Raw genomic sequence first — 26,845 nt, 5'->3', positions numbered from 1 at the left:
CTCTTAATATCATCAGAACTCTTTCTTACCATAAATGATTTCTCTAAATCATTTTATGCAGCTCATAGACCATGGTTAACACCTAGCATAGCATCCCATGGCCACCTAATTAGTTAAGGTTTACCTTAAATAAACCTATAATCATATGTTACCATGCAGTGGAATCTCTCTGTTACAAAATCCTAACTCAAGCTGGAGTCATGGTTTATGTCAAACTTCATTTGCTATGAATATTATGTTCTCTTTTAATTCCAGTTCTTGATTAAAAAGATTTTCTCATCAGAAACTCTTTTCTTATTAAATCTATCTGTCCTGGCCAGGAACTTGAAACATCAAGAACAATTAAATGAACATAGGATTTTATCTCTATTTACTTAGAGGAACAGATTCCATCTTGATCAACACCTACCTCCATATATAACTAGTAGGAGCCAACACATGCCCATATACCCATACACAGTACAAGTATGAAAGCAACATCAAACTCAAACTACCTATATACAAGATAACTGTGCTATTTCAGGTCTAAAGATTATATGCACTAATATGATTTATGACAAAATATTGACAAGAGTAAACTCCATGTGCTTTTCATAAGTGTCACTAGTTCGGCCTACTTATCATTTATAAGTGCCTATCATGTTTGCTATATGGCATGAGACTCACCATTCCATCTTATTTATAACTCATATAAATAACTTGGTAACAAACATGAATACAATCTTTCTGGATAAGCCATGTCCTTATTATGAAGTATCCTCGATTGTGAACCTAGTTATGATACTTTGTGCTAGAAATACTGCCACTCATATTCTTAGCAACTTAAGAATAATATTTTTAACAAAACATCAATGGAACTTTTCTACTACACATTAATGTATTATGTAAACGGAAAAGTGAAAATGCCTTTTATTAATAAAAGTATATACAAGATACATACTAAATGATATGCTCTAGGGCATATTACTAACATTTTCTGTCTACGGAACTACTTTTGATGACTGCCTAGCTAATCTATCTAAGGTGTTGCAAAGATGCAAAAAATCAAATTTGTTCCTAAATTGGGAAAAATGCCATTTCATGGTAAGGGAAGGCATAGTTCTAGTACATTTGATATCAGAAAGAGGAATTGAAGTAGATAAGGAAAAAATTGAGATCATTGAAAACATGCCACCACCAACATCAGTCAAGGGAATGCGAAGCTTTTTGGGACATGCAGGATTCTACAGAAGATTCATCAAAGACTTTTTAAAAATAGCTAAGCCACTTACTAACTTGTTAAGTCAAGATGTTCCCTTTGATTTTGATGAAAATTGCCTTGTTTCCTTCAATAAGATAAAAGAAGCCCTGATATCAGCACCAATAATGCAGCCACCGAATTGGGAGTTACCATTCGAGGTAATGTGCGACGCGAGCAACTTTGCACTTTGAGCAGTGCTCGGGCAAAGAAAGGATAAAAAGCTCCATGCTATTTACTATGCTAGCAAGACATTAGATGATGAGCAAATCAATTATGCCACCACAGAAAAGGAATTCCTAGTAGTGGTATTTGTAATGTACAAATTCAGATCTTACCTCATTGGGTCAAAAGTCATTGTATTTACAGATAATGTTGCAATCTGATACCTTTTGAACATGAAAGAAGCAAAACCAAGGCTGATTCGATGGATCCTACTCCTACAAGAATTTGACCTTGAAATAAAGGACAAAAAGGGATCTGAAAATGTAGTAGCTGACCATCTTTCCATACTAAAATTGGAGTACATGGAGGATTTCAAAGATTTGCTAATTGATGATTCATTTCCTGATGAGCAATTACTTGCATTCTCCAAAGCTCCATTCTACGCTGATTTTGTTAGTTTTCTTGTATGTAGGATACTACCTCCAAACATGACTTATCAGCAAAGGAAGAAATTCCTACATGATGTAAGATATTACTTATGGGAGGAACCTCTACTATACAAGAGATGTAATGATGGGCTGATAAGAAGATGCATACTAGAGGAAGATATGGAAAGTGTCATTTATCACTGCCATTCATCACTATATGGAGGACATTTTGGCACCTCAAAAATCACAGCAAAAATTTTGCAAGTAGCGTTTTACTGGCCACATCTGTTTAAGTATGTAAGATCCTTTTTGCTACGTTGTGATCAATGCCAAAGAACAGGTAACAGCTCAAGAAGGAATGAAATGCCACTGCATGGTATACTTGAGATAGAATTGTTCGACGTATGGGGAATAGACTTCATGGGCCCATTTCCCTCTTCCCGTGGAAACAAGTATATTATGGTTGGAGTTGATTATGTATCAAAATGGGTAGAAGCAATTGCGATACCAACCAATGATGCTAGAGTAGTCACAAGGTTCCAACAGAAAAACATTTTCACAAGATTTGGAACACCACGAGCCATAATCAGTGACGGAGGAAGTCACTTCTGTAACCAAAAATTCGAAACACTACTGAAAAAGTATAGAGTGACTCACAAAGTGGCCACACCTTACCATCCTCAAACCAGCAGTCAAGTAGAAATCTCAAACAGGGAACTGAAGCAAATTTTGGAGAAAACCGTAAACAGATCCACGAAGGACTGGTGCATAAAGTTAGACGATGCACTTTGGGCATACTGCACTACATACAAAACCCTAATTGGCACAACACCCTTCCATCTGGTTTATGGAAAATCATGTCATCTCCCTGTTGAACTTGAGCATAAAGCCTACTGGGCAATTCAAATCTTAAACTTCAACCTCAAAGCAGTTGGTGAGAAAAGGGTCATACAACTAAATGAGTTGGAAGAAATCTGACAGGATGCACACGAAAATGCCAAAATCTTCAAAGATAAAATCAAAAGATGGCATGAAAGGCGCATAGCAAGGAAAGAGATAAAAGAAGGAGATCTTATCCTCTTATTCAACTCTTGATTGACACTCTTTCCGGAGAAGCTGAAATCAAGATGGTCCGGACCTTTCAAGGTCACCCAAGTCTTCCCACATGGAGTAGTAGAGGTATGGAGTGAAACCTCAGGTGCATTCAAGGTTAATGGGTAGAGGCTGAAGCCTTACTTTCAGGGAGAATCCATAGAAACGGAAGTAAATTGCACTCTCAGTCCTCCTACTGACAGACCATAAACAAGCAAAGTCTAGCTAAAACTATAAACAAGTACTTTTTGGGAGGCAACCCAAAATTTTTCTGAACTTTTCTTCTTTTCTTTTTCTTCAATGTTTAATTTTTGTTTCGTACTCATTAGCATTTCATTTTGTAGGATGTTTTAAAAGGGGAATAGAGATCAAAAGAGGAAGGGAATCACCAAGTCAAAACCACAAAAGGGAAAATTGAACAAAACTGGGAAAGTAAATCTACTGTTAATCTTTGCATCCATTTCATGTGTTAGAATTATAAATTTTTCATTTGCCAAAGATTTGAGAAATCAGAAACTTACACCGGTTGTGTACTGATAATACACGGCCCGTGTAACTTTCTGGAAGTCTATAAATTTCATGCAATCTCGACCCTTCAGGAGGCAGAAAATTACACTGGTCCACATCCCACTTTACACGAATCGTGTAATGTCTCTAGCAGAATAACTGAGAGACAGAAAGTTACACGGGTCCCAAAGCTGATTTACACGGGCTGTGTACTATGACAAATTTCAAAAATTTCAGGCAGAAATTTACATGGCCCTACCTGTCAGGACCCATGTAGTGATACATGGGCCGTGTATTTCATTGTAGACGTGACTCCTAGGGCGCAAAACGAAGAGTCCTAATGGCTCTTTAAATACACCCCTAGCATTAAAACCCTTCATAAACATAAAACCCTTCATCTACTACCTTCCTAGCCTATAAAAACCTCTCAAATCTCATCTCCCTTCACCAAAATCCTACTCTTCTCCTTCCTAAAAACACATCCATGGCTCCCATGAAGAGATCTACAAGAAGGATCGGCTTCTCTTCAAGGTAAAGAGGAGAATCCTCACCTTCTCCACCCCAGCCTCCAACTCAACGCCCAAGGATAAGGGTAGCAACTCCCCAACCATCTCATCAAGCCCCTCCTCCACCGCAACCACAGCCCCAACCCGCTCCAAAACCCGAAATCTCTATTCCTTGGGGATTTCGAGATGATGCCAATAAAGCGATGTGCACCCAACTTCATGCCTGAAAAATATCCTCCACTAAATACATAGATTTTTCGCTTTTAAAGTAAATTGAGTTACAAGAAGAAATCAATGGGCTACTTGACAGCATTGGGTGGATAAGGTTTGCCCAACTCCAATTTTCGACCTACAAAGACACAATGCTAGAATTTTTGGGCAGCTTCAAGGCCAACTTATGGCCCACTGACAGGGAAGACAGGGGCAGAATCAAGTTTTGCCTATGTGGTATAGATCGGGTAATGAATATGGACGAATTCAATGCCATCTCTGGCTTTGACAGTACCGACCACCAAGAAATTCCAAGGAACCGCATGCTGTACAACAACATCAACCTTTGGGATTCCATTGCACCAAACATAGAGCCCGACAACTCCAGCAAATCCAAATCAATGGGCATCACTATCCCAGTATTGCGATACATGCATCGGTTCGCCGCCCACACCATTGTGGGTCGTGGCGACAGCCTTGGCATTGTCAACGCCAGTGAACTATTTTTCCTATAGTGCATGGTCACCTGGCAACGGTGTAGCACTGGCTTTTTCTTGTGCAACCATCTCTGACGCCTTTGTCATCAGCCTATCAGGCACGTTGTGCTTGGAGGCCTTGTCACCACCATTGCCCTCCACTTTGGCTTTATTCCAGGATAACACAGACAATGCTTTGTTACTGGAACATTGAGAATTGATCAAACTATTTGCATATCCATGGGGATATGTAATAAGGTGGGCAACAAATGCTACTTGGTGGATGCCAAAGGAAACACCATCCCTCGAAGAGACGAGGCAAGGGAGAGGGACCCAGTGAGACTTCATAGCCTCAAGAAGAAAGGCAAGAATGGATGTTCGAAGAATCCCCCATTCGAGTGCCCCCTTACACACCACCACTAACAGATCCAGTCCTCGCATACCTGCAACGCATGGAGACCACAATATACAGCAGGATGCGAGCTATCGAGGACAGCCTCCAGGAAGCACATAACAAGCTGGATATTCTAATGGACAAACTAAATGAAGAGGATGAGGAGGAAGAGGAGCAAGGATCAGCCGTATCACCATTATCATCATCAAAGGCCTTTTAGAGATAGGACTATAGGATAGAATCTTTATTGTAATATCTTACATGCCCTAGTCCTAACTTGCAACTATATGTTTCTTTTATTTGCTTTATGTTCAAAAATTTTCCATGCTTAATAAATATTATGCTTCCTTAAAATTTTTGTACATTTGATCTGATTTTTGCACATTATATTGACATTGGGGACAATGTCTGGTTTGAGTTTGGGGGGCGATACATTTGCACTTGCTTCTCATTACATGTATATCATTACATTGTTTAAATTCAGCTATATTATTCTTGTGTATCAAGATTTTCAAGAATTTTTAAAAATTTTTGGATTGTAAATTGTGAAACTTAGCACTATAACCAAATATTCAGTAAGCTAATAATTGGACTCCATGAGATAGAGTAATGAACGTATCTAGATGGGCAAAAAGGAATTCTAACATGTTGTTTGTGAAGAAGCTAATCTCTTTTATGGAACTAGACTAGCTAAACCTCTTCAAAACTATTAATTTATCACATTAAACTTGTAAAATTAGGAGAACAAATTTTGAAACACAAGCAAACTCAAAAATTGCCTCACTAGCTCTAGAACATATCTCTCAGACCTATCAAAGTGAAATCCTAGCATATACTTGATGAAGAGATGATAAAGGCATTTATAGCCTTACTAAGCGTTAGCCACCCCTAAACTAAAATGTATATCCCTTATAGCCAACTTGAAGCCTATGTTCATCCCTTAAAATTTATTGCTTACCCATGTTATTCACCTAGCCCCTTTTGAGGAAGTAAAATGCATAAAGAAAATGAAGAGAGGATGTGGAACTCAAGAAAGAATGCGAGTGTGCAATTAAAGCCAAAGAAAAATTTACCTTTCTAACCCAGCAAAAGCAATGAGTTTGGGGGAGAGGAAAAAAAGGAAAAAGAAAAGAAGTCTCAAGATAAGTGTCATGAAGCATGCTTGGCAATATAAAAAGCCAAAAGCCTTTCCTCTCCACATAAAATATGTAGAAATGAACTCAGTATACTTGGATTTTATGCATACATGCTATCCTCACATTTGCATTCCCTAAAAACCTTCCATTGGTAACCAAGTTTATCCCTCTAGCCCCATTACAACCCTTTTTAAAGACCTTTTAATCTTTTGAAAAAGCACATGCTACATTAGCGGAGATAGAAAATTGAGATATGCATATGGAGTTAGAATTGAAATACTTCATCTCAATTACTTACGAAAGAGGTAGATTTGGGAGAGTTAGTGTTTCTTAATTTTATCTCGATAAAACAGGTTGTTTGTGGCTTATTAATGGTCTTGCATAGAGGAATAATTAGTCGAAACACCATGAAATGAGATGAAGTTACAAACAGGCAGTTGTTAGAACCCTTATGCCTTGAAAGAAGGGAGTTGCTATGAAGGTTGGAGGAGTTCAATTCTATGCTTATTAAATTAATGGTTATATTCCCAAGTATCCCCGGAAATGTGTTTTAAAACAGAATTTTCCTTTGCTTGAGGATAAGCAATAGTTTGAGTTGGGGAGTATTTGATACACTTGAATTGTATAGATGTTTTTGAGCACATTTGTATTCTAAACATAGCATTTAGACAAGTATTTACATGCATAGTAGTTAATTTCATTAGTTTTCATAAATTATGTTGCCAGGCCCTTAATTCCATGTTTTCTGCATTATTTCAGGTGTTTGGGTGAAGCCCCAAAGGATGGGAGTGCAAAGGAATGCTTGGAGAGGTAAAAAGACAAAGAATTGCTGCTGATACAAAGTACACAAGGTGTGTAAACTAAGCCCTAGACCCATGTAACTCTTTGCCAGAAGAAAGTCAAGAGAATCGATGGGAACCATAAGTACATGGGTCGTGTAAGTAGACCCGTGCAATCTGTAGGGACCCGTGTAAGTCTCTGCCGGGCGTAAGCTTGAAGAACCTTCTGGAACAACAGTACACGGCCTGTGTGAACAGGCCCGTGTAGTTGGCATAGACCCGTGTAACTTTATGTGCCAAAATAAGACCATGCGATTCTCTTCTAGCAAGTTACACGGCCCTACTCTGCGGGACCCGTGTAGTGACACATGGGCCGTGTACTATGCTGTAGCCTGTTCTCTGACTCAAATTCCCCTCCTGTTTTCTAATTCAAACGAGACTCTTAAAGCTTTTTGGACTCAAAATGACCTAACCCTAGAGCAACCAATATAAATAGAGAAGAAAACACTAGGAAAAGGGGTCGGTCACTGTCATCGAGAATGCTGCTGAAGGTTGCTGTTGTCTAACTCTACATCAGTACTAAAAGAAGTTCCCCAGATAAAGCTCCACAAGATCAAAGCTGCAAACTCTCTTTGGTTCCTTCGTGTCATTCCCTTAGACAGATTTTTACTATTTATTTCTTTTGCATAACTCTCTTTTTATTGTTTTTACTTTTTATCATGACATTTGTTGAACTCACCATGAGTGAGTAGTTTTCTTATTCTGGATTTGGGAGAGTAGCTCTTGTAATTATTATTATGGATGAACACTGAGTTTTATTTATTGGATTCGAGAATCATTCTTGATTTAATTTCTTGTGATCTTAATGCATGCTATGTGTTGGTACCCACTTAGTTATAATCGTAGATGTTAATTGAAGGACTAAAAGGTGAAGGTTAACATTAGAAAATCAAGATCTTGAACCTTGGAATTCTGACCTAGACATAGGCTTATACCTTTGCGGAACCTAAAAATTAGTCAAAGGTCTTAAAGGATTTTAATTAATTTGATCACCACGAAAGTAGGGTTCGAGTTAATTAGAATACACCTTAGATGCCTTGAGAGAGGATTTAGGAAAGCTTAGGGCTAATTTCCATCAAGGAAAACGATCCTCAATTCAGTAAATAAACAAGATAACATCCCTAGTATGATTCAAGTGTGAAATCTTAATTCCAGAATTGCTTCAAATAAATCATTTCGTTTTAAGTTTATCATTTTAGTGTTTAAAGTTAACAAACTTTATTCCCTAAGTATCTGAAAGCCTAGACAGTCAAGATTTCTATGTAGATTGGTACTTACTAGACAAAATTCCTCATGGGAACGATACTCTACTTATCACTTCATTACTTATTAGCGATGCGTGCACTTGCAGTGATTGCAAAATAGCGAAATAATTGGATTGAAACCTGCTAGTCAAACTAACAGCATATGCGATATCCGGCCTAGTACACAACATTGCATACATTAAACTTCCAAGAGTCGTAGCATATGGAATCTTGGCCATTTTATCTCTTTCTTCATGTATCTTAGGAGACATTTCCTTAGAAAGATGGATACCATGTCTTACTAGTAATAATCCTCTCTTAGAATCAAGCATGTTAAACCTCTTTAACACCTTTTTCAAGTATAGACATTGGGATAAACCAATTATTCTTTTCGCTTTATTTCTGTAGATGCGAATTCCAAGAATATAGGTTTTTTCCCCTAAGTCTTTTATGGAGAATATATTTGATAACCATACCTTAACAGTTGTCAACATACAAATGTCATTGCCCATTAATAATATGCCATTGTGACACCCCTTACCCGTCTACAGTATAGCCGAGCAAGATATGCCACACAGTGTACTGAAACACCATATTTTATCTCAATTAGTTTTATCCAGTCTTAATTTATTTCTTTATAGTGATGAAATGCAATTTGTGAAATTTGACTCATTTAAGTAATTTATGGAAATTATAAATTCATTTGAAGTTCCAAAAATTTTATAGAAAATCTGGGAGAGTACCGGCTAAAAATGAAGAAAACAGTTCGTTGGAACTTGTGAAAAACACTTCCTATACATTTTTAGTCATTTTCAAACTCCAATAACCATCAACATGGTCTTAACAATTCTCAACAATTACAACCATCTCAAGTTTTCAACATGAATCCACAATTTCATTCAAATCCGAAATCAAATTTAATTTCATGAAGATATTCTCAAATTAGATTAATTAACAACATTTTACAAAATATGTACATCAATATATGATTACATAAATTTACTATTTACATGAGTTCATAATTTATAAATTACAAACTACTACCTATTACAAAATGCAAAAACAAAATTTCAAAAAGAACCTAAAGGCCCTACCACTAATATACTACAGATGAGAGGTGACTCTGACTCTATGCAAATCTATGACCTCACCCAATTTGTGGTTTGTTGGGCTCTCTATCTGTCTCTCCAGAACCTATGCATGGCAAAAAGTGACGAGCTAAGCCATAATGCTTAGTGGTGCCAATAATAAAATAAAAAGAAATAAAAATATGCAGTGTATATATTGATGTCTCATGCAAATAAATTTTTGGTAATTATTTGTAATCTATTTATTTGGCACTTGTTATATCAACGATTTCATTAAATTTATCAACTTCCATTTGTGGTTGCCTAAGTAACCTATACTGGATGACTGGATTGGATAAACAGGTAAACTGACACTAAATACTAAGTACCTCAGACCGTCACACCATCGGTCACGTATGTATCTCCCGGTGTGCAACAGAACAGTTGATAAGCTGTAATAAACATTAGGCACAAGGCCAAGTATCATCATAATATCATAATGGCTAAAAGCCATACAATCACAGAATGGCATAATGCCATGTGTAGTACTACTAAATGAACCCTATTGGCATGCCAACCTATCCAAACAAATCTTACTAGGTGTACTAGGGCACATTACAAAGTTATTAATTGAATTTTCATGTTTTACATGTAAAGTTACTATTCATTTTACTATTTAGGTCAAATTATTGACTTTCCAATGCATAATAGTTACATGAGTTGTAATTACATAAATTTACCACATTTTGGTTCCCAAAAATGTTGGCATTAGTTGCCAATTCACACTTCTAACCAATGGAGAATAAATCAGAAATTTCAATTTTGGAGGCTAGAGATTACTGTTCTATTAGGCCATTCTACAGTGAGAATTTGGCTAAATGTTCTTCATCAAAGTTGTTTCTTATTGTGTCTAATTACATTTCACTTTTTGAATCACTCCATTTGGAGTTTTGTACCTCAAGGTATGGCCTAAATACCATAACTAGCCGAATTGCAAATTTTCCAGAATTTCTGGGCAAAATCAATTATGCAGTTTTTGTACACTAACTGCAGGTGGATATTTGGCCATATTATGGTCAAAATTTGGGTCTGTTTTCTTCATGAAAGTTGTAGGGCTATGTCTCAGATTTCTACTGGTAACAATTGAGGTCAATTAAACTTTTTTACACTGAGTTATGACCAAATAAATGAATACTGTTCATTTGGTCATTTTTTAGGGACTGCATATTAGTCACCCTGATTAGGTCAATTTTTAGAGCCACTTAGGGTGGTTTTCGGGGACTAGTTCCTTCATCAAAATTGTTGAATTTTGTGTCTAGTATAGCCTTCAAGTGGCCTTGCATCAATTGGAGTTACCTAAATTAAGTTATGACCCTAAGAGCACACTGGACTCAAAGGGTCTAGAATGCACACTTAAGGCAGTATAATTCTTTACATTAGTTAATGTCACCAATCACTCCATTTCCAATTCAAACTACACCAAATGGTCACTAAATGACCATCACAACATCATTTTGTGTTCAATTGCATCTCCCCCCATATTTGAGTTTCAAACCCTAGCCCTAATTCTCCAATTCTCTTAATCTTGCAAAACATGCTACTCCCATTAAAAATTCATACATATACATGTTAAATAGCATTAGGAGGTGAGTTTAAACTAAATAAAACATAGAAATTCCCCTTGCTTCCAAGCTGGCCAAATTTCCTTTTCAGCCATTACCCATGATTTCTTCAATTTTTCTTCATATTTACAACTCAATTCAACTAATCCACACAATTTAAACACTAAATCTTAAAGTTAAAAGCACTTACCTCTTGTAGTAATTTTCAAGAGCCCTAAATCTTCTCTTTTTCCCTTTCTTTTTGCTGGTTAGAAGTTCTTCAAGATACAAGGTCAATTTTTAGTGAAGAGCTTGAGTAGTTTTATGGTGAGATTAAGTGAGGTGTGAAGCTTGATGAAGCTTTTAATGGAGGTTTGGGTTAAGGAGAGAATTCGGCTGGTTTGAGATAAGGAAGAAGGTAGATTTTGTTTTTTTATTTTTTTAGTCTCAATTATCACTTTTTATTAGTTAATTAAGTGGTTGTTTAAATGTGATTGGGGGAAGCACTTTTTATGACATCACATGATGTCATAATTGCCTATTTCTTTCATTTTTCTTTCCTTTTCTTTTCTACTCATTTTAAATTAAATTTTTAGAAATATTTATTCATATTTTAGATCATAATAATTATTTACTTAACTGGACAAGTCGGCCAAAACTCATCTCTAAAGACGAAATAACCAAAATGCCCTCCATTTGGCTTATTGAGCCAAAATCGTCTGTACCAATCGAAAAAATTTTCTAAGCCTTTTCTTGGCATTCTAATGCCATAGAAACCTCAGTGACTCTTGTCTAGAGTTTCAAAAATTATTTCATGAATTTTCCCCTGAGTTAAGGGCTTCTAGCAGTGAAGACCACAACTTTCCACTAGGTTACCCATCGCTAGGGCACCAGCTCATTTAACTTGATTGTATTTTATTTCTAAAATTTTTTCTAAATTTTTCTTATTAATATTTGAGTTAATTATGGTTCCTCACTTTACTTTAAATATTTTTCCAGACGTTCTAGCTGTCCAGACCGACACCGGTCACCTGAACAGTAGAGTGTACAGAATTGCTACAGTGAGGGTGTTACAACTCTTCCCCTCTAATTTAAATTTCGTCCTCGAAATTTACCTGATGCAAACAGTTGAGGGAACTATTGCCTCATTGTCTCTTCACTTTCCCAAGTTGCCTCCTCGGTGTTGTGGTGCTCCAAAGCACTTTCACCAGCGGAATCTGCTTATTCCTCAACTCTTTCACTTCCCGAGCCAAAATCTGTATGGGTTCTTCTTCATATGTCAAATCCGATTGTACTTCAATTTCTTCCATGGAGATGACATGTGAAGGATCTGAGCGGTATCTTTTCAGCATGGATACATGAAACAAATTGTGGATCTTGTCTAGCTCTGGTGGTAAAGCTAGCCTATAGGCCACTGGTCCCACACATTCAATGACTTTATATGGGCCAATGAAGCTAGGGCTTAACTTACCTTTTCTTCCAAACCTCAATACCTTTTTTCATGGTGAGACTTTAAGAAACACCTTATCTCCAACTTCATAGTCTATCTCTTTTCTCATCAAATCGGCATAAGATTTCTGTCTATCTGAGGTAACTTTCAGATTGGCTTTAATTAACTTTACCTTCTCATCAGTCTGTTTCACCAGGTCTGGCACTACCAGTTTATCTTCGCCCAATTCAATCCAACTCACTGGGGTTTTACATATCCTCCCATACAATGCTTCATACGGGGCCATTTGAGTGCTAGTTTGGTAGCTATTGTTGTATGCAAATTCTACCAGTGGAAGGTATCTATCCCAACTTCCCTCAAACTTAATGACACAACTCCTCAGCATATCCTCAAGGACCTACCAAATATTTCATGTTATTATTATCATTTTAGTTCAATATTTGTATTAATTCAATTGGTTTCAATGTTTACCTGGATTACTCTTTTTGATTACCCATCCGTCTGTGGATGGAAAGCTGTGCTAAAGTGGAGCTGTGCACCTAAGGATTCATGTAATGTCTTCCAAAATCTCGATGTAAGCCTTGGGTCTCGATCAGATATGATGGAAAGTGGAATTCCATGCAGTCTAACTATCTCACTGATATACAATTATGCTAACTTCTCCAGTGAGTAGTCAGTTCTAACTGGCAGAAAGTGTTCTGACTTCGTCAATCTATCAACTATCACCCATACTGCATCGTGCTTCTTCTGGGTGAGAGGTAGACCACTTACAAAATAAATGGTGACCCGATCCCATTTCCATTCAGGTATGTGTATAGGCTGTAGCAAACCTGATGGAACTTGATATTCTGCCTTGACTTGCTGACATGTCAAGCATTTAGTCACATAGTCAACTATGTCCTTCTTCATACTAGGCCACCAATAATAAAGCTTCAAAACATGATACATTTTTGTACTTCCTGTGTGCATAGCATAAATACTAATGTGTGCCTCTTTTAGAATACTGGCTTTCAATTCCCCATCATCTAGCACACATACTCTTCCTTTGTAGTACAGACACCCATCTACTTTCACCTCATACTCAGTTGCCTTCCCTTCTAAGATTTTACTCAAAATAACCTTTAGCTTCTCATCTACCTTCTGCCCATCTAAAATCTGTTATAGCAGGTTTGGCCTCACTTACAACTCAGCCAAAATAGCTCCATCTTGAGCCAAGGATAAATGGGCATTCAATGATCTCAAAGCTGTGATGGATTTTCTGCTCAAAGCATCAGCAACTACATTTGCCTTCCCAGGATGGTAGTTAATCACACAATCATAGTCCTTCAGGAACTCAATCCATCTCCTCTGTCTAAGGTTGAGCTCCTTCTGGGTTGGCAAGTATTTCAGACTTTTGTGGTCTGTGTAAATATAACACTTTTCCCCATACAAGTAGTGCCTCCATATCTTTAGTGCGAAGATAATTGCTGCAAATTCTAGATCATGGGTAGGGTAGTTCTGTTCATGTGGCCTTAGCTGCCTGGAAGCATAGGCGACCACCTTCCCCTCTTGCATCAATACACACCCTAACCCATTATAAGAGGCATCACTGTAGACCAAAAAGTCCTTTCCCGACAATGGCTGTGTTAACACTGGTGTCTCTGTCAACATAGCCTTTAACTTCTAAAAACTGGCCTGACACTTGTCATTCCAATCAAATCTGACATTCTTGTGTAACAACTTGGTCATTGGTGCAGCTATTAAAGAAAATTCCTTCACAAATCTTCTGTAATACCCAGCTAGCCCCAAGAAACTTCTAACCTCAGTTGTATTTCTGGGAGGCTTCCATTCCATCACTACTTCTATTTTCTTAGGATCCACCCTAATCCCATCAGCTGACACTATGTGTCCCGAAAATGCAATCTCACTCAACCAGAAGTCACACTTGGATAACTTAGCATATAGCTTCTTTTCTCTCAAGGTTTGTAGAAAAATCCTCAAATGTTCATCATGTTCTTCCCTGGTCTTGTAATACACCAAAATATCATCAATAAAGATCACTACGAACTGATCTAGGTATGGATGGAAGATACAGTTCATAAGGTTCATGAATGCTGCCGATGCATTTGTTAGGCCAAAGGGCATCACTAGGAACTCATAATGCCCATACCGGGTCCTGAATGCAGTCTTTGGCACATCTGCATCGTTCACCCTCAACTGATGATACCCTAATCTGTGATAAATTTAGGAAAATACTCCCACTCCCTTCAACTGATCAAACAGATCATCAATTTTAGGCAATGGATACTTGTTCTTCACAGTCACTTTATTCAACTGCCGGTAATCGATGCATAACCTCAAAGTCCCATCTTTCTTTTTCACAAATAGCACTGGACCTCCCCATGGTGACATACTGGGGCGTATGAACCCCTTATCCCGTAACTCTTGCAACTGGAGTAGGTGCCATCCTATAAGGAGCAATAGAGATTGGTGTTGTATCCGGCAGTATCTCAATAGCAAATTCGACTTCCTTTTCTAGTGGCAAGCCAGGCAATTCTTCAGAGAACACATCTGGGAAGTCTCTTACTGTGGGTATGTCACACAGATCTGGCTTAGCCTGCCTAGTATCCACCACATGTGCTAGGTAGGCTTCACAGCCTTTTCTCATCAGTTTTCTTGCAACTGTGGCTAAGATGACATTGGATAAGAAATCTGTTCTTTCCCACACAACTGTGATCTCATTACCCTCAGGAGTTTTCAAGGAAATCCTCTTCAGTTTACAATCAATCATTGCCTGATGACGTGACAACTAGTCCATTCCCAAAATCACATCAAACTCATGAAAAGGCAATTCAATCAGGTCTGCTAAGAAATCATACTCCTGAATCCTTAACAGGCAACCTTTGTACACCTTGTTCACCACTACACTGTGGCCCAATGGATTAGTGACCAGAATGTCTTGGTCACTCTCCCTTACTAGTATCCCCTTTTCTACGGGTAAGTTGGTGCAGATGTATGAATGAGTGGATCTTGGATCCACCAATGCATGCACAAATGTATTGTAGAGGGAGAACGTACCCCTGATGACGTCTGGGGCATCTTGCTCCTCCTGAGCTCTCATGGCATAAGCCCTGGCAGGTGCTCTAGCCTCTGGCCTCTTGGCTGGCTTAGATACAGGTCTCTGTGGTGGACCAACTACCTCAGATTTACCAGACTTCCTACCCCTTCGAGGTGCAGGGGCAGGTCTATCTGCTTGTGCTGGAGCAGTTATGGCAGTTCTGTGTGGATAGTTCTTTAACTGATGCTCTTTCGACCCACACCTTAGGCAGGCACCAGTCACTCTCCAACACTCTCCCTTATGCCATTTTCAGGTAGTGTGGACAAGCAGAAGATGCTGGGGCTGGTCCCCTGAACACCGTCCCTGGAGAGCTGCCAACTAGACTAGCCTCTCCTAGGTATAAACTGTGGCCTGGGCCCCTGGGACTGACCTTGACCTTGAGGCTGACCTGAACTCTGAGCAGGTGGACCTTTGAACTTCTTCCCAGATGCAGGAGATGAGCTAGACTGACTCGGGCCCCTCTTCTGCTGTCTCTCTCTCCTGATCTGCTCACTTATTCTGACTTTCTCAACTTTTGCTGCAGCTTCCACTAACTTAGTGAAGTCTGTGAATCCCAAGGCAGTGATCATTATCTTTATGTTGTCATTTAGCCCCTCTTCAAATCTTTTACACCTCTCAGCCTCATTAGGGACTATCTCCTTTTCATAATGGCTTAGTTTAATAAATTCTTTTTCATACTCTGCCACTGTCAGCTATCTCTACCTCAGATTAATGAATTCTCTTCTTCTCTCTTCCAGATATACACTACCCACATACTTCTTTTTGAACTCTGAGAGGAAGAAGTCCAAGGTTATTTGTTCTGGTTGCACTTCACTAAACACTGTATCCCACTATTGATATGCATCATCTTGCAGTAGAGATACAACAGCTTCTAGATTTTGCTCTGGGTTGCAGTTGAGTTGTTTTAAAACTCTCCCTGTTCTATTCATCCAGTTCTCAGCTGCACCAGAATCATCTTCTCTCTTGCTAAAGAAATCCACTGCTCCAAATTTTCTCAATTTTTCAAGATGGGATTTCTGCTGTGGAGGTGGTGGTGGTGGCATTACCCCTGCCATTTGTTTGAAAAACTCGACCATTTGCTGAAACATGGCCTGTGGAGGCTGAGTAGGCTCTGTTGGAGCTGGTGGAGTAGGTTCTCCCCTACCCCCACTCTCAGCTGCAGCAGGTGGAGCATGACTCTCCACTTCCGCCTCAACTGCCCTCTGTGACGTGAGGTCCATATCCTAATCAAAATAAGAAAACCAAATAGATCTGCATTAGTGTCATCTCGACTCTTACAAATACAATGTATGGTATGGACTCGATCTAGACCCAGAAACGCCTAAACCATGCTCTGATACCACTAAATGTGACACCCCTTACTCGTCTACAGTATAGCTGAGCAAGATATGCCACATAATGTACTGGAATACCATATTTTATCTCAATTATTTTTATCCAGCCTTAATTTATTTCTTTATAGTGATGAAATGCAATTTGTGAAATTTAACTCATTTAAGTCATTTATTGAAATTATAAATTCATTTGAAGTTTCAAAAATTTTATAAAAAATCCGGCAGAGTACCGGCTAAAAATGGAGAAAATAGTTCTTCAGAACCTGTGAAAAACACTTCCTATACATTTTTAATCATTCTCAAACTCCAATAACCATCAACATGGTCTCAAAAATTCTCAACAATCACAACCATCTCAAGTTTTCAACATGAATCCATAATTTCATTCAAATCCGAAATCAAATTTAATTTCATGAAGATATTCTTAAATTATATTAATTAACAAAATTTTATAAAATATGTACATCAACATATGATTACACAAATTTACTATTTACATGAGTTCATAATTTACAAATCACAAACTACTACCTATTACAAAATGCAAAAACAAAATTTCAAAAGGAACCTAAAGGTCCTACCACTGATACACTGTAGATGAGAGGTGACTCTGACTCTATGCAGATCTGTGACCTCACCCAGTCTGTGGTCTGCTGGGCTCTCTATCCACCAGTGAGATATGGTTTTCTTCATAAAGATGAACAAGAGTTGCTTACTCATGAAGAAATAGATCATGGAGATGATCCTCTTACCTATGAAGAAGCTATATCAGATATAGACTCTTCAAAATGGATTGAAGCTATGAAATCCAAAATTGATTCCATGCATAAGAATCAAGTTTGGGACCTTGTTGACCCTCCTGAACGTATTGTACCTGTAGGGAATAAATGGGTTTTCAAGAAGAAGATTGATTCTGATGGAAAGGTAGAGACCTATAAAGCAAGGCTAGTAGCGAAAGGGTTTTGCCAAAGGCAAGGAATCAACTATGAGGAGACTTTCTCGCCTATTGCCATGATTAAATCAATTAGGATTCTATTAACAATAACTGCATACTATGATTATGAGATTTTGCATATGGATGTTAAAACAGCTTTTCTCAATGGATACATTGATGGAAACATTTTCATAGAACAACCTAGGGGTTTTGAATCCCAAGATAGTTTCAAGGTGTGCAAGCTAAATCGATCCATTTATGGCTTAAAACAAGCTTCGAGGAGTTGGAACATCCATTTTGATGAAGCCATTAAGTCATTTGGCTTTATAAAAAATGTGAATGAACCATGTGTACATAAGAAGGTTAGTGATAGTGCTGTCACTTTTCTTGTCTTATATGTGGATGACCTTCTGCTGATAGGTAATGACGTAGGTATGTTGTGTAACACCCTCCCTGTAGCAACTCCGTACATTCTACTGTTCTGGTGACCAGTGACGGTCCGAATAGCTATAACATCCGAAAAAATATTTAAACTGAAGTGAGGAACCATAATTAACTCAAATATTAACAAGAAAAATTTAGGAAAAATTTTAGAAATAAACTACAACCAAGTTAAATGAGCCGGTGCCCTAGCGATGGGTAACCTAGTGGGAAGTTGCGGTTCTCGCAACTAGGAGCCCTAGACCCGGAGGAAAATTCATAAAATAATTTTTGAGACTCCAGAGAAGGGTCATTGAGGTTTCTATGGCATTAGAATGCCAAGGAAATGATTAGAAAAAAATTTTCAATTGGTACAGACAATTTTGGTCTGTTAAGCCAAACGGAAGGCATTTTGGTCATTTCGCCTTCACAGGTGATTTTTGGCCGACTTTTCTAGTTAAGTAAATAATTATTATGACACAAAATATGAATAAATATTGCTAAAAATTAAATTGAAAATGAGTAGAGAAGAAAAGAAGAGAAAATGAGATAAAAGGCCAATTATGACATCACTATGATGTCATTAAAAAAAATCCCACCAATCATATTTAATCAACACTTAAATTAACTAATAAAAAGTGGATAAAGGATATAAAAAAATGAAAAAAAGCCAGCAGTCATCCTCACCCAAAAATCAGCCGTCCTTCTCCTCCATACCCATTCCACTATTGAAAGCTTACCAAAGCTTCATAACTCACCAAATCTCTCCCCAAAACCCTAAACAGCCTTCACAAAAATTAACCCCCACATCAAGAGCAAGGTTTTGATTATCATAAAGTGAAGAAATTCCAAGGTTTATACAAGCCAATAAAGAGACCAAAGAGGTTAGTGCATGTTAATTACTTAATCTTGTTTATTTCTTAAAATTTAGTTTGAATATGAACAAATAATTAAGAAATTGAGATAACTCATGTGTGAAATTGAGAATGGAATTTTGAACAGCTTTATGGGAGTGGTATTTGATGGTTTTGATGGATTTAAAATGGCTTAGAAATGGTGTTGATGTGTAGACATAAATTTGAAATGGATTAGTATGCCTAATTGATATGTGTTGTGTGAACCTTGAATTGGAGCGAGGGTTTGGACACAAAACTTCGATCTTGTTCATGTGTTGGTGAATGAAAGTTTAAATGGTCAATTAGTGACCATTTGGTTGTGTATGCTGAAGAATTGAAGTGAGTTGTAGCTTGGGATTTGAGTTTGGCTGAGCTGCCTTGTGTGACCTGCAGGTTTGGATGTGAGTCCAACCTGTTTGGGCTGTAACACCCCTATGTTCGGTAGTGCGTTCTACTGTTCCGGTGACCAGTGTTGTCCGGACAGCTAGGATGCCTAGAACTACACTTCGTTATGAGTGAGGAGACATAAAATAATGAAATACAAGGAAAGAAAACACAAGAAAAACAAGGGAAAAATAATAGCAAAGAAATATAACCAAGTTAAGCGAGCCGAGAACCCTGGCGATGGGTGACCGCATCGGGAAGTCACGGCGTGGACCGTTGACTGGCCCTGGACTGCTGGGAACCCTGGGAAAATATTTTTAGGACTTAAAGAGACATCAATTGAAGTATAAATATCATTAGAAAGATCAAAGAAAAATTAATTAATTAGTACAAAGAAAAGTGAGAAATCGAAAAATAGACAAAACCCGGTGTTACCGAAAAATCGGGAATGCAACCCGAACAGGGGCATTATGGTCATTTGACACCCCGAGTTGTCTTTTGACCTAAATGTCCATTAAAAATAAATAATATTACACTTAGAAAATATAATGAAAAATTAAATTGGTGGTACCTAAAGTAAATAGCAAAAATTATGGGTTTAATGTGGGATAAATGAAAGTTAAGCTTATTATATGATTAATTTGAGTAAGTGTGTAACATCCTCCCGGTAGCAATTCCGCACAGTCTACTGTTCCGGTGACCAGTGTCGGTCCGGACAGCTAGAACGTCCGGAAAAATATTTAAACTAAAGTGAGGGACCAAAATTAACTCAAATATTAATAAGAAAAATATAGTAAAAATTTTAGAAATAAAATACAACCAAGTTAAATGAGCCGGTGCCCAAGCGATGGGTAACCAGAGGGAAGTTGCGGTTCTCGCAACGAGGAGCCCTAGACCCAGGGGAAAAATTATAAAATAATTTTTGAGACTCCAGAGAAGGGTCATTGAGGTTCCTATGGCATTAGAATGCCAAGAAAATACTTAGAAAATTTTTTCAATCGGTACAGACAATTTTGACCCGTTAAGCCAAACGGAGGGCATTTTGGTCATTTCGCCTTCAGAGGTGATTTTTGGCCGACTTGTCCAGTTGAGTAAATAATTAATATGACATAAAATATGAATAAACATTACTAGAAATTGAATTGAAAATGAGTGGAGAAGAGAAGAAAAGAAAATGAAAGAAAATGCTAATTATGACATCATATGATGTCATTTAAATTTCCTCCACCAATCACAATTTGTTAAACTTATTAAAAGAGATAAAAGAGACCAAAAATATGAAAAACCAATCTGCATCTTCAACCTTGGGCAGCCTAAAAAACGTTGAGAGAGAGAGAGAGAAGAGGTTCCACCATTAAAGCTCCTTTAAGCTTCATTTCTCTCTTGTTTCCACTACTAAACCCTAACCCCTTTCATTAAACCTTGACCATATCACTTGGGGAAGCTTTTGGCAGCCAAGAAGAAGAAGGAAAGTGAAGTTTTAGCTTGAGGAAATCTGCCCTACAAGAGGTTAAAGTGAGGTTAGTGCTATCCTTTCACTCTCATTCCTTTAATCCTTGTTAAAGCATCATTTTAAGTTAAGAAATTGTAAGAGTTTGAAGTAAGTTATATGTGTTAGGGCATCTTTAATTTTTGGCAGCCCTAAGGAAGGATGAGGTTGATTGTTTTAATGAATTTAGAATGGATAGAAATGATGTTTAAGGTATGAATATGCATGGATGTTGAATTAGTGTGCTAATTGAGGTTTATGGATAATTTAAATTGGACATTAGGGTTTTGAGAAGTGAAACTTGGATTTAGCTTATGGAATTGTGAAAGAACATTATAAGGGTCAATTAGTGACCATTTTAGGTATGTTGACCAGGAATTGGACTGAAAAATAGTATAGCCAAGTGAATGTGTAGGCTGCCTTGTTAGTGCAGCAGAGGGACTGAAAATTCAGTCCACTTGCACAGCCATAACTTTGGCTGTGTAGGTCCAATTGATGTTTGGCTAATTGGACATGAAACTAGGCTTATAATGGCACATTTTTGCTGAAGAAACCATGCCCAAAAGACCAAAGCAAGTGGACCAAAACTTGGCCCCAATCCGGACACCCTGCAACAGCCCCTGCAGAAATGACCAAATGAACAGTAACTGTTCATTTGGCCATAACTCACTGTAGATTTAGTCAATTGATCTGAAATTTTTACAGCAACAAGTTAAGACGTAGACAAACAACTTTCATGAAGGAACCTACCCCAAATTATGGCCAGAACCTAACCCAAATGGCTATGGCACTCACTGTTCATGTTACTGTAGATATGGTAAATCTGCAGATTTGGCAATCCGGCCAGCTTGGGTTTTTGGGTCATATCTGGAGCTACAAAACTCCAAATGGAGTGATTCAAAAAAGGAAATTCAACTAGACAAAATAAGGAACAACTTTCATGTTTTACATTTCTTCAAATTCCCACAGTAACAGTGTCCAATGGAACAGTGAAGTTGACTCACAAAAACTGAAAATTCTGCTTGTGTTGAGTTACACTTTGGAATGGTATTAACACTTAATGTCAACAAGTTTTAAACACCAAATGTGGTATGTTGGGAGTGCCAAAGTCAATGTACATATTTTTATTCTAAAAGTCAACATTTTTGGTTGACCAATGATGAATAGTGACACCAAAAATTTGAAATTCACAAATTGAAGAATTTAAAAGTTTCAAATGCCCTAGTATACCTAACAAGATTGGTTTGGATAGTTTGGCATGCCAATAGGGTTCAGTTAGCAGTACTGCACATGGCAAAAATGTCATTCTGTGATTTCATGGCTTTTAGCCATTCTGACTTTGTATTGAGACTTGGCCTTGTGCCTGATATTATTTACAGCTTGTTAGCTGTTCTGTTGCACACCGGGAGATACGTATGTGACCGATGGTGTGACGGCCCGAGGTACTAGGTACCCAGTGCCAGTTTACCCGTTATCCAGTCCAGTCGTCTAGTATAGGTTACTTGGGCAGTCAATTAAAGTATTATTCAATTCAGGCAACTAAGTTAAGTACAATGAAAATCCAGTACAATTAAATTAAGTATTGAATGAATAAGCAAAAGAGATTAGCAAAAGAAACGTAACAAAAATATAAATTGCAGAACCGTACAGACTTGAAATACAATACAGATAGAATAAATTATATACCTGCTAGTATTACTGAAAAGTTATAAACTAAGCACTTCCAAAGAGGAATAAACTAATATATAAGATCGTTGATACTAGAAATACCATACCAAATTAAATTGATTCTTGAGTATCTGAATTATCATTTATTTCTTTCTTTACTTGTATATATTATTTCTGGTTATATTATTGCACCACTAAGCAGAAATGCTTAGCGCGATGGAATTGCTTCCTCGCGCAGGTACTGAAGGTAAAACCAGTAGACTGTCGACTGAGATTTTTGGAGTCCAGATCTGCAGGAGTGTCAGAAGAGTTCAAGATTGTCACCTCCTCAGCAATGCATGTAGATAGGGCTCATTTTATACATGTTATGTATATTGTTCATTCCTAGCACATTGTAAATTATTTGTATATCTTGTACAAAATAAACTCATGTAATTAACCTATGAATTATGGAAGCTATTCAAAGTAAGTATTTTAGTATGTGAATTGAATTTGAGTTATAATGAGATTATACTTGTGAATATTGAGATATTGAAAATCTAATGATATTTCTGAGAAATCTGGATACTGTATTGAGATACATTATGTTTGAAAATTTTTGAGACTATTAAGTTTGAGAAATTGAGTATATATTGAAATTGTCTTTGGCAGGTTCAGAAGAACTGTTAGTCCAAATTACAGCCAACACTTTGTCGGATTATCGTTAAAATTTTTAAAATTTCCAATTTAGTTAGATTTTGATAAAAGTAAAAATAGCCTAAATCTTCAATAAAGTTTTTGAATAAATAAATCAAGGACTGTAATGAAATCAGATAAAATAGAGTGCTCCGACACACTGAGTGGCATAACTTGCTCGGCTACACTGTAGTCGGGTAAGGGGTGTCACTAAGTGGACCACTAAGAATTATAATATGAATTAAATATAATCATAAGTGGGCAGATTACTCCCACTCAAACATCATCTTCTTCAAGTCCTCCATCCATGCCGAAATGAAGAATGGGAATCCTCCATTGCCATTTTGCATGAAGCTTCATCCTCTCCCTCATTGCACTTCTAATCACCTAAGTGGCTTCATTAAGTTTTATCTCCACATCATAAGGAAGAGTTTGATACCAAAATCAAGAAGTTTAGTGAAGGTTTAGCAAGTCCCAACCATAGGTAAGTTTGTATTTTTGAATATTACTTTGTTAAACTTTGTATACATGTTATGGGTGTTTGATTTGTGAAGAAAATTTTCAAGTTGAGGAATTCTTGATATGTCCAATTTTGGACAGCCATGGAGTTCTGTATTTGATGATTTATTCTTACATTTATTTGATGGGAAATTATGTTGAGTAGGGTGATTAATGTCCTAGTAAGTTAATTCCATGTATATATGTGGTGATTGTGCAATTGGGATGGAAGTTGACGAATTGTGGACACTTTGGCATTGCGGAACATTTCAGCAGCTTTGGGACTCCTTAATGAATGCTTGAATTCATGGAGATATTGGATAAATTGTGATATTGAGGATTGATGAATATGTATGTAAATTGGTTGTGTAAAGTGTATGTAAGAATTAGAAATGTTTATGTGTATATGTGGTTGTATTTGGACTTTATGAATTAGAGTTTTATTTGGTGTATTAAGGATGTTTGTATTCTGCCCAAAATGATTTTAATGTGAAGTGATAAATGGTTTTGGTAATGTACCAAAACAGAATGGGGTTGAGACGTGGATTTGTAGCAAGGTAAATGTGTAATGAATAGATGTTTAAGCAATGTAATTAAGGGCAGTGTGCATTTTAACCTATAAAACTAAATGTGTAACTCCAATTGGTATGAGACCAATTGGAGGTGAAACTAGGCACAAAATGTGCCAACTTTCATTGAGAAAGCATACCAAAATTCTGCTTGCAAGGTAGCATGAAAAAATGACCAATTCGGATTAAGTGCAAATGAGGCCTGAAAATTGACCAATTGGGCAGCAGTTAGTGTTTAGGCCATAACTCACTCAAAACAGGTCCCATTGACCTGAAATTTTAACCATGAATAGTTAAGACCCATACCTACAAGTCTTATGAAGACACCAAAGCCCAGAAATGACCATAAGTAAGTCAAACAGCTTGCACAAGTTCTGGTCCAAAAACTGGCCGAACCAAAGTTGACCAAAATTGACCTAAAATGACCTAATTTGATGCCATTTAACCAGCAATAGTAAATTGACCATAACTTGGTCTACATAACTCAGAATGACCTGAAATTTTGTCCCGCTTTCCATAAGACATAGATCTACAAGTTTGTAGTTTTGATCAAAACCCGAAAACTGAGGGAAATAGGTCGTCTGGCTAGGTCAAACTAGTATCCTGGAATCTAGCAATTTGCAATAAAATGCACTAAACAAGGAAAAGAAATTGGTAACGAGTACCAACCCTAAAACACTATCGAATGTGACATATTAGTGGCACTAAAACCTAAATTACCTAGAACGCATCGAGGGTCAGTATATTAGGTGATTAAGCAAATAATAGCTTTCAGTGAATTATTTGTCAAACATTATCGATAGAGACAGTTTAATTTAGTACTGAAACACTTCAAATTGTATTTCTCAGTTAGTAAAGACTCAGGGAAAGGGAAGGAAACACTGAGTCCAGACTAGGAGACAGTTATCAGAGGTTTGTGCACAACAACTATTTCTTTTGAATTTTTCAATTGAAATGAATTATGACTATTTGTACATTATTGTTTTAAATTGTGGAAATGTGTTTGAATGGATATTTATTGCTTGAAAAGCATTATAAACGATTTGAAACTGTGAGAAATTGTTTAAATGATATTGATGGATACTTATTGATTGAAAAGCATTGGAAATGGTTTGAAACCACAGCTATCATGCATATTGATTGTATTCCTCACTAGCTTGTCTAGTGGGACGAATTGAATTCCCTCTCTGGCTGAAGTGTTGAGGTGTGTGCCTGTTGAGGACGAATTGGATGAGTACTCATATTTTTTCTAGCTAGCTATGTTATTCCTCATTAGTCATCGACTTTTGGGACAAATTGAATACCTCATTAGCCATCGGCTTTTGGGACGAATTGAACTTTGGAATATGATTAAGTTGTGTGTGAATTATTGATATGTATTGTGAGATTGTGAAATGAATTTAAACTCTTATTGACATATATTGTCTTTTGAATTCAACCATGATCTGACTTATTGAAATTTATTGTGATATTGAGAAATGGAGTTTAAATTCTTGTTGACAATTACTATATGGAAATTAACAATGGTTTTAAGTATCCACTATTTATATGATTTATGAATTGTGATTTAAATTGTATTTGGTTAATGTTGTGCACCACTGAGACATTGTCTCAGCGATAGCTTTTTATTGCTGTCGCAGGTAGACAGACAGACAGGGCAGCAGACTAGGCTGCTAGTACCTCCAGCGAGAGATTTTCGGGTATAATGAGTATACCAACATTTTGCATTTTGTACTGTAATGTATGACCACTGTATGTACATATTGTTTTGGTTTTGAGCAGTTGTAAATTCAAATTGTACATTGAAGTTGTAAAATAATTATGAGTTATTTTGGCTTGTAAAAATTGTATTATATTTCTTTTATCTCAGTCTTTGAAAAATTACTGTGGATTTGAGTTGAGAAATGTGCTGTGTTGAGAAATATGTTGGAGTTGAGATTTGGAAATCTATTGAAGTGCTTTTTACAGGTTTTCTGAAGAACTGTTTTATTCAAAATACAGATGGCACTCTGCCAAAATTTTTACAGAAATTCCAAATAATTCAAATGTGTTAGTTCTATCACTTCAGTTCAAAAAGGTTTTTAACACCTGTAAATAGTGCTCACCACTGTAAAAGAAGTAAGAAAAGTTTTTAAAATCCCTTGTAGTGTATTTAATGGGTTATCAGTAGACGGAGTTGGTGATTCATTAGGTATACTACGGGATCATGTTATGCCTTACAGAGGGGTAGGGTGTGACATGGGCAGCTATAACTTGGGTTGTGTAGGTTCAATTGGTGCAAGGCTAATTAGACATGAAACTAGACACATAATGGCACAACTTTGGTATAGAAACCTTGCCCAGAAAACCAAACTATTTGACCGAAAAATTACCCTAATCCGGGTGACCTGCATTCTGCCTGGGCAAAATGACCAAATGAACAGTATTTATTCATTTGGTCATAACTCAGTGTACAAAGGTTCAATTGACCTGAAATTTTACCAACAGAAAGATGAGACATAGACCTACAACTTTTGTGAAGAACACAAA

This window comes from Hevea brasiliensis, chromosome 13 (assembly GCF_030052815.1).
Source record: "Hevea brasiliensis isolate MT/VB/25A 57/8 chromosome 13, ASM3005281v1, whole genome shotgun sequence".
NCBI classification, from domain to species: Eukaryota; Viridiplantae; Streptophyta; class Magnoliopsida; order Malpighiales; family Euphorbiaceae; genus Hevea; species Hevea brasiliensis.
The sequence above is the reverse complement of the archived record's forward strand: the minus strand, read 5'-3'. Positions refer to the sequence as shown.